A 10,473-nucleotide genomic window follows, 5' to 3' on the forward strand; every position below is an offset into this window, starting at 1 on the left:
GCAAGCGACGTTTTGGTAAGTGTTGTGAAATGGACACTTTGGACAGGTATGTTCTTAACCCTCGGGTTGATAATAGATACAACAACGATAAGGTAGTAAGATGATAAATGATGTTTAGAAATATGATATATGTTTTGGTGATACCATGCTAAAGTTGTTTGGTATATTTGTATTGTTATGTTACTTGTTATTTATGTAACACCCTGTACCCGAGACCGTTGCCGGAGTCGGACACGAGGGGTTCACAGACTAAATTCACTTACTATCACAGTCCATTTTAAAAATTTTCAGGCAGTTGGCTAACTGCATCATTTTCACCTTAAAAATCATATCTTGAGTTCCAAAACTCAAAAATCAGTTTCGTAATATTTTCATGAAACTAGACTCATATGTCCATCTACAAATTTTTTTCTAGAATTTTTGGTCGGGCCAATTAGTACAGTTTATTAGTTAAAGTCTCCCCTGTTACAGGGTGCGACTACACTGACCTTCATGCATTACGACTTTGATATCTCCCTGTACAGGGTTTCAATACTGATGCCGTTTGTTTCTATAGAAACTAGGCTCGAAAAGGAATCTATACATATATGGCATGACTTCTAATTATCTCTGGTTAATTTATATTGAATTTCCAAAGTCGGAACAGGGAATCCAGAAACCGTTCTGTCCCTGTCTCACGAAAACTTTAACATCTCATAATATACTATTCATATGGACGTTTTGTTTCCTTCCTATGAAAATAGATTCATCAAGGTTCGATTACATAATCTATCCACTATTTAATTCCATTCCTACTATTTTTAGTGATTTTTCACATCCACATCACTGCTGCTGCCAGCATCTATCTTTAAGGTAAACTTTACCTATTTCATGATCCTCCATGGATCAACTAGAGTTTGTCATACATATACCAAAAGTGATCATGAATAACCATTCCCATGGCTAACCGTTACCAACATTTCCATACCTCTCGACGGACAACATACAAAACGATTATAATGCTATGATCAAAGTATATTTAAGCCATTTTCGCATGGTTATCCAAATTTACACAAAACCAAAGGGTCAATGACCAACAACAAAACGGGTAGTCCTATACATGCCATTTCAAAGTTCAACCAAAAGTATACCAAAAGGAGCTTTGATAGTGTGGGCGACTTCGACTTCAAAATCCCGAGTCCGATAGCTGAAGAACCAAAATCTATAAAACAGAGAATTAAATAAACGGAGTAAGCATTAAATGCTTAGTAAGTTTTGAGCAAAGAATTTAAGCACAACTGAAGTATAGCATTCATATAACTAAACGGATAATTCCATATATACATATTCTCAAATCATTCCTACTTCACATTCCAACCCCTATATTCATACATAAGGGATCATCTTAGCCAAATACCGGAAGCTCATTACTCGACTGAGCGAATATTATTCGAAGGGAATCAACTATTCCAATGCACATACGAAACATACCTCATTGTTGGGATTTTACAAGCGTATTAACTGAAATTTTTACAGCAAGATCGCTCATTCCCGAATCACGTACCTTCTAAATTTAACCGGATATAGCTACTCGTTCAAATGCCTTCGGGACATAGCCCGGTTATAGTAACTCGCACAAATGCCTTCGGGCTTAGCCCGGAATTAGTAACTCGCACAAATGCCTTCGGGCTTAGCCCAGAATTAGTAACTCGCACAAATGCCTTTGGGCTTAGCCCGGATATAGTCACTTAGCACAAAGCCTTCGGGACTTAGCCCGGACATCATTCGAATAACCATGCACATTTATCAATAAATCATGACACATCCGTATTTCATTTTCATTACCAAAGCTCAAACACAAGACACTTATCACACTTGCAATTTCGGCTCAATAGCCACATACAAAGAGCATGATTTTGATTTGCTTAAAACATGATCTAATCAAATCATAATCTAAGTTCCATTACTCGAAAACTTACCTCGGATGTGGTCGAACGATTTCGGCGGCTATTCGATAACTTTTTCCTTTCCCTTATCCAACTGTGGTCCTCTAAGCTCTTGAGCTAATTCAAACAAATTTAACTTATTAAAGTCTCATTATGCTAGCTTATGGCCGAATATGACAAGGAGTTTAATAGGTCATATGGCCACCCTTTAGCTCAAATACACAATGGTCATGCGCATTTTTAATCACATTAAGCAATTTAACACAATTCATTTGAACATCAAAAGGGGACCTCAAGGTACTTAGCCCATATATACATTAGACATTAGAGTCACATATGTACGAAATCACGAATCGAATTCAACATATTAGCTAATATTCCCCTTAGCCGAATTTTCTAAGTCAAGATAAAGCCATCAATATGCTTACCTATGGCCGAACATACACATCAACTTATGTACTCATTCATGTGGCCGAACATACATGTCTATGTTGAGGCCGATTGCAACACTTAATACATTCTACAAGTATGGTCACTTGTATGGACTAAACACCATTTTGTTTCAAGTTCAAAACTTGGCCAATACACATATATACACTAGTAAAGCATCCTCTCCCTTTCCATCAATTCAACACATGCATTACTCATTAATATACAAAATTATATTCGGCCTTGGCACACAACTTGCTAGCCGATTCTTCTCCATCTAGCAACTAATGCACATATGTGCTCATTTGTTAGACTCTACTTCTTCTAACAACAACCATATTTCCCTTCTACTTCCTACCATGGCCGAATGCATCACAACACCATACCATTTCAATTTTGGTCATGGTTAAACAAAGAACTTAATGTCTCACTCAAAAATGCTAAAAAGAAGATTCAAGAGTCATCAATCCACCATCACATGCATCATTACAAAGCTTCACTTTTAGCATGCAAATGACATCAACACAAATCCACCTTAGCCGAATATCATCTCCATAACATAGTAAAGATTTGAACCATGGGCTAGTTAGAACTCAAACTAACAACTAAAAACATGCATGAATCTCATGGACAACATCAAACATACCTTAGTCTAGCAAACCACCATAGCCGATTTTATCAAGCTATTCCCCCTTCTTCTCTTTCTTCTATTCGGCCAAGAACAACCAAAGAATGAAGCCTTTTTTTTTGTTTTCTTTCTTCCATTCACGGCAAAGGGGGGCATGGATGAGACCATTTTTTTTTCATCACTCCTCCCTTCATTATTTAATTACCATGCTCATTATTTTATTTTTCCTAACATACATCACTAGCATAACATGTTTGTGACATGTTTCCACCCATAGCATGGCCGGCCACTATGCTTTAATTTGGCTAATTTGACATGCAAGGACAAGCACTTTCCCACATATATTAATAGGCCACTTGAACACTTGCCTAGCATATTTCTAAATTGTCTCACATAAGTCCCTACTAATAAATTTCACATACACTGACCAAATTAAAGTATGGAACTATCACACAAGCATTTACGCACATCATAAACAAAGAATATAACCTTTAATTATTTATAAGACTCGGTTTCGTGGTCCTGAAACCACTTTCCGGCTAGGGTCAATTTAGGGCTGTCACAATTTACATATGAACTTACTAAGCATTTATGCTTACTCCCTTCTCTTTATTTACTGTAGTTTTGAACAAGTCAGCTCGGGAATCGGGACGGGTCGAAGGTTCGATCACACTATCCAAAGGACTTTCATCTGGGTAAATGGCTTGTAAAACTTAAGTATGGCATGTATAGCAATATATTTATTTTATGTAAATAATTTTATGATATGGCCATGATTGGTTGAAAAAATGTTTGATATTGATAAGTCATGGTGATGGTTAAATTTAGATCATGTTTGATATCATGGAAGTTTAATAGGTTATCTAGTTCATAACAACTCATGAAAAGATGAAATTTGCCTTAAAACAGAATATTGCTGCAGCAATGACATGAATTTGAAAAATCACTAAAAATAGTATAAATGGAATTAAATGATGAGCAAGTTATGAAATTTAAGCTTAATGAGTCTATTTTCATATGGATAAAAAAAACAGGCATATAAATTATACTTTATGAGATATTTGAAACCTTGTGAAACAGGGCCAGAGTGATTTCTGAATCCTCTATTCTGACTTTAAAAATTCATAATAAATTGTAAAAAAATAATTAGAAGTCATTATTTATATTTAAAGATTCCTTATTGAGTGTAGTTTTAAGAGAAACAAACCTCGTAGTCATTGAAATTCTGTATAGAGAGATATCTGATTCGTAATACACAGATGTCAGAGCAGTCGAAACCCTGAAACAGGGAGACTTTAACTAATAAACTGTACTAATTGGCCAAACCAAAAATTCTAGAAAAAAATTAGTAAATAGATATATGAGTATAGATTTAGGGAAAATTTACGGATCTTGATTTCAAGTTTCCTAACTCGAGATATGATTTTTCTTGTAACTGTGACGCGAGTAGCTAGAAAGCTGTGAATGTAGAAACAAAAGATTTGAAGTTCTTAATTTGATAAATTATGTTCGGTAACTCCTCAAGCTCGACTCCGGCGACAGTTTCGGGCGTAGGGGCGTTACAACGGCTGCTGACTGGGACCTTCACTTAGACTTCTACTCGTGACCATATCAAGTACTGCCACCTCGAAACTTGACTTTCATAGGATGGGTTTATAAGGTATTGTTCTTATCCCTACATGATATATGAAATGTATGTGTTTTCAGAGGAGTTATCGTATCCTCAACCCGTCAAATCTACCTATAAACTTTCACAGTTTTACTCTCAAAACCCTAAACCGATGAAAACCCTAATTCTTACACAAAAAAACCCTAACACAAAAAAACCCTTAACAAGTCGGTGGTCAAGAAGAGAGAGTGTGAAAGGACACCCAGCTGGACACACTTTCACACACTCTCTCCAAAATTGACTTATTTTCCTAAATTTTAAAAAAAATGACCTATTTTTTGCCAATAAAAAATCGACATATATTACCTATTTAGCCCATATTGTGAATGTACCATGCTTTAATATATATTCTTAAGGTTTTGAACTTTTGATGCAAAAATGACAACAATATTGAACGACATACTTAAAATTTTGACAAGCAGATAATGTTATTGCATGACATATCAACAACTTTTATATTAAAATAATATTAGTCCCATAATTGAAATTCAAAACTAGAAATACACCACAAACCATATAAAATACAAGGAACATAGAGTGTCAAGTCTTGAGATAAAGAAAATCAAAGTTAAAGTATTGAAAATTCAGTCTAGTGTTTCAAGATTTATGGGCTTGTCTCGAGATGTAGGGGTCATTGTCTCAAAATTTCAGACTTTGAAGCAAAAATTGTGAAACATAGAGGCTTGTCTCGAGACATAACCCTATATTTTGATATTTTGTCTCAAGAATCATAACTTAGCCCCAATTTTTATTAATTGACCTTGATCATGGACTTTTGTGTGTAGGCTCAATTAGTATCTTGTTAATACATTTAATATTTTATTTGCTTATTAATTTATATGTCACTTTTTTTATTGTTTGGCTTCAATATGATGATTTATTGCCTATTTGAGTTGCTTTGGTGACGAACATGACATCCTGTATTATATGATAAATTTAGTTTTTAATATTTACATTTTTTTCAATTTGACACCTACTCTTTTATTAAGTTAAATTTAGTCATTAACCTTTTAAAAGACGAGTCAAACCACTTTTTAACAAAAATGTTAGCTAAAACATTAATCTTTTAACGATATTGGCATGGTGACCCACGTAGTAATCTATGTATACTTAATGCTTATATGACATTATTTGTTTTACACGTCGCATCAACAAATAATTTAAATATATATAAAAATATTCAAAAAAATAAAAATTCAAAAAATCCTAAACTAATGAAAACCCTAATTCTTAAATAAAAAAACCCTAACCCTAAAAACTCTTAACAAATCGGTGGCCGAGGAGAGAGTGTGTGAATGTGTGCCCAGCACACTCTTCAAAATCAGCATATTTCCTAAATCTTGAAAAAAAAATGACCTATTTTTTGCCAATAAAAAAATCAACATATATTGCCTGTTTAGCCCATATTATGAGTGTGCCATAATTCAATATATATTCTTAAGGTTTTGAACTTTTGATGCAAATATGACAACAATATCGAACGACATACGTTTTCACACTCTCTCTCTAAAATCAGCCTATTTTTTAAATCTTGAAAAAAAATGACCTCTTTTTTGCCAATAAAAAAATCGACATACATTGCTTGTTTATCCTATATTGTGAGTGTGCCATAATTTAATATATATTCTTAAAATTTTAAACTTTTGATGCAGAAATGACAACAATATTGAACGACATACTTAAAATTTCGATAAGCAGATAATGTTATTGCATGACACATCAACAACTTTTATCTTAAAATAATATCAATCCCATAATTGAAATTCAAAACTAGAAATACACCATAAATCATATAAAATATAAGAAACATATAGCGTCAAGTCTTGAGATAAAGAAAATTGAAGTTAAAGTATTGAAAATTCAGTCTAATGTCTTGAGATTTAAGGACTTGTCTCAAGACATAAGAGTCATTGTCTTGAGATTTCAAACTTTGAAACAAAAATGATGAAACATGGAAGCATGTTTCGAGACATAACCCTATATTTTGATATTTTATCTCAAAAATCATAACTTGACTCCAATTTTTATTGACCTTGATCACAAACTTTTGCGTGTGGGCTCTATTAATATCTTGTTCATGCATTTAACACTTTATTTGCTCATTAATATGTCACGATTTTTTTGTTTGGCTTTGGTATTATGATTTATTGCCTATTTTTGAGTTGTTTTGGTGATGATTGCTACATCCTATATCTAAGTTCGTTGATCAGGTTAAGGGTAAGGTGTTATATGATAAATTTACATTTTAATATTTACATTTTTTTCAATTTAACACTTATTTTTTTATTAATTTAAATTTAGTCGTTAACCTATTAAAAAAAGTCAAATCAATTTTTAACAGAAATGTTAATTAAAACATTAATTTTTTAACAACATTGGCGTGGCAAACCTCATAGTAATTTATGTGTACTTAATATTACATGACACTATTTATTTTACAAATCACATCAACAAATAATTTAAAAAATATATAAAAACATTCAAAAAATAAAAATTAAAGAAAATGAATTTTGATAATAAAAAAACATGAATTATACAGTGAATTTTTATAGGAATTGTTATATTAAAAAAATTAATATTTTAATCAGTAATTTTTATTAAAATAATAATTTAATTCTTTTTTAAAATATTGACGATGGAATTAAACTTTTTTAAAAAATTTTGAGAACCAAATTTAATTTTAAAAAGTAAAAGTAAAATTGACTAATATTCAAAAGTGCTAAATTTATAATTATTCCCGTTAGAATAGAAAGATAGTGGTACTCGTTAGAGAGACAGAAGACGTTTGGTTTGAGAGAAAGTGTCAGAGAAAATAATGGGAAAAGAAAATGACTTCCGATTGAAACCCACAATTTTCGACAACTGGCTTTCAGCCACCAAAGTCTAATCCTCACTTAATGCCACAAACTAAAAAACCTTAGCAAATCATAAAACATACGATTCCCATTTTCCTTCCCACCCAAATTCAGCCAAGCGATCTTCCTCCACAGCTTCAGTCCCCCATAAACAAAAAACAACCAAAAGTAAAGGAAAATGGCCGTGGCAATGGCATTTCGTCGACTCTCCTCTTCCATTGATAAGCCTTTTCGTCCCCTTTCCAATGCCACCTCCCACTGTTACATGGTTTCTTCTCTTTCATCTTTTCTTCTACGTATAATTTTACTTTGTTTTTCTCTCCGTTCATATTAATCTTTTTATTTGGTGGGTGCAGCTCTGTTTACAGTGGCCAAAGCAACTAAATGCTCCACTTGAAGTCGTTGATCCTGAAATTGCTGATATCATCGAGCTTGAAAAAGCTCGCCAATGGAAGGTACCTCCATTCAAAAAGCTCCCCAATGGACTAAAATTACATGCTAAATTATCCGCCATTAAATGTTAGTTTAATTGAAAGCTGTTTGGTCTTAATAAAAGGGACTTGAACTCATTCCATCGGAGAACTTCACATCGGTGTCGGTGATGCAAGCAGTTGGTTCTATCACGACTAACAAGTACAGTGAAGGGTATCCTGGTGCAAGATACTATGGAGGCAATAAGTATGTTACAGTGTTAGCTAATCTTTTTGTGTTGTTCATGTGACCATACTGAGTAAATTTATGTTGACTTCGGCTGTTTGAGTGATGTTTTTTACTTCCTACTTACAGGTACATCGACATGGCCGAGACGTTATGTCAGAACCGCGCTCTCGAAGCATTCAGATTGGATCCTCAAAAATGAGGAGGTAAGGTTTATAGTAATAGTTGTTTAACAGATGTATTTACAGATTAGTAATGGTATATGCATGTTGCACGGCAGTGAACGTGCAGCCGCTTTCTGGTTCTCCGGCTAACTTCCAAGTATACACCGCGCTATTGAAACCTCATGATAGAATCATGGCTCTTGATCTTCCTCATGGAGGACATCTCTCTCATGGTTATCAGGTACTTTAAATTTGCATACCTTAATTCTGCTACACTTTAAAATATGCCCTTACATAGTTGCTTTTGTGATCGGTAGACCGATACCAAAAAGATATCGCCGTATCTATATTTTTCGAGACAATGCCGTATCGATTGAATGAGAGCACCGGTTACATTGACTATGACCAGGTATTTATTTCATCACTTCTCATTTTCTCATGCCGGAATTCGGTTTTCTTGACACCCAAGTTTCTGATTTCAGTTGGAGAAGAGTGCAACTCTTTTTAGGCCAAAATTACTAGTTGCTGGTGCTAGTGCTTATGCCCGTCAATACGATTATGCGCGTATCCGGAAGGTAACCTTCTTTACTTTTATCTGGGCCTATCTGCTTTGATCATGTTGGATGTCATGTTTGTTTTGTATTGACCAGGTTTGTGACAAGCAAAAGGCAATAATGTTAGCAGACATGGCACATATAAGTGGTTTGGTTGCAGCTGGTGTTATACCTTCACCTTTTGAGTATGCCGATGTTGTGACCACCACAACTCACAAGCCGCTTCGTGGACCTCGTGGAGCTATGATTTTCTTCAGAAAAGGAGTGAAAGAGATTAACAAACAGGGGAAAGTGGTTTTGTATGATTATGAAGACAAAATCAATCAGGCAGTCTTTCCTGGACTTCAAGGCGGTCCACACAATCACACGATTACTGGTCTAGCTGTTGCACTGAAAAATTGGAGCTAAATAAAAAAAGATAGAGAAAGTCAAGTAATTGTCAAATTTTATTGACTTGGTAAAAAGCCAAAAATAAGAAAATATTTTTTTTTGTTTTTATTTATTTTATTTTATTTTAATTTATTAAATTAGTTAGGCTATTTTTAGTAAATCTCATATATATATATATAATATAAATAGGGGTATTTTATTCTTTGAAAGAATCAATTACTTTTGTATTCTTATCTTAATTTGAAATTGGATTATTTTCTCTTTTCTTATTTCTATTGGAATTGAATTATTTTCTTTTCTCTTTCAATTTGACGTGGGAATTTTGTAAATTTCATTTTAATTTCTTTGTTTTTCTAAATTCGTCCAATTGTTTTTAGCCCTTTTGCTTTTTTATTGTTTTGCAATTAAGTTTTTATTATTTTTAATTTTGGCCCTAAAATTTGTTTTGACTGCATTTTGGTCCTCCTTGAAGCTGTGCGTTTTGGAGGGTGGGAATTATTTCCCTTTTGGTCCCTCCTTGTTATTCGCACGTTCAAATTGGTCCATTTCTTTTTATTTATTTTTTATTTTCCCCAAAATTTTACTTTAAGGTTCGATTTAATCTTCTTCTTTTTTCACTATTTTATTATCAAATTAACTAATTTAATATATTATTACTATTATTATTTTGTTATTCTAATACTATTATTATTTATCTAATTTTTATTTATCTATTTATATTTCTACTATTATTATATTTCTATTTATTATATTTCTATTTCTATTTATATACTAATATTATTTTCATTATTATTTTTCTTATATATGTTTTTTTACTCTTGTTATTAACATTTTATTTATTTATTTATTTATTTATTTATATCGTGTTGTTATTTATTTATTTATGTCTTCTTATATGATTTTAAAACTTTTATTATTATTATTATTATTATTATTATTATATTTCTATGTATATATTTATATTTATACTTATGTATCAATATCATTATTTTTTATATATTATTATTATATTTATTTATAGTATATTTATTCACAAATTGCTCCTTTAATTTTATTTTATATTTCAATTTACTCTTCTATTTTCAATATTTTACAAACTACTTTCTTCAATATTTATTTTTATATCTATTTATGTATTCACTAGTCCTTATTGTACCATAAAAATCGGTTTTGTCTTGTTCAGTGCCTATTTTATTTTTGTT

General features: G+C 32.3%; 1 pseudogene; it reads left to right on the top strand.

Annotated features, from left to right (window-relative positions):
* Nucleotides 1-7,477: 7,477 nt before the first annotated feature.
* On the top strand, nt 7,478-9,544 carry LOC107940596 (serine hydroxymethyltransferase 1, mitochondrial-like; annotated as a pseudogene).
* Nucleotides 9,545-10,473: the final 929 nt, after the last annotated feature.

This window comes from Gossypium hirsutum, chromosome A02, assembly GCF_007990345.1.
Source record: "Gossypium hirsutum isolate 1008001.06 chromosome A02, Gossypium_hirsutum_v2.1, whole genome shotgun sequence".
NCBI classification, from domain to species: Eukaryota; Viridiplantae; Streptophyta; class Magnoliopsida; order Malvales; family Malvaceae; genus Gossypium; species Gossypium hirsutum.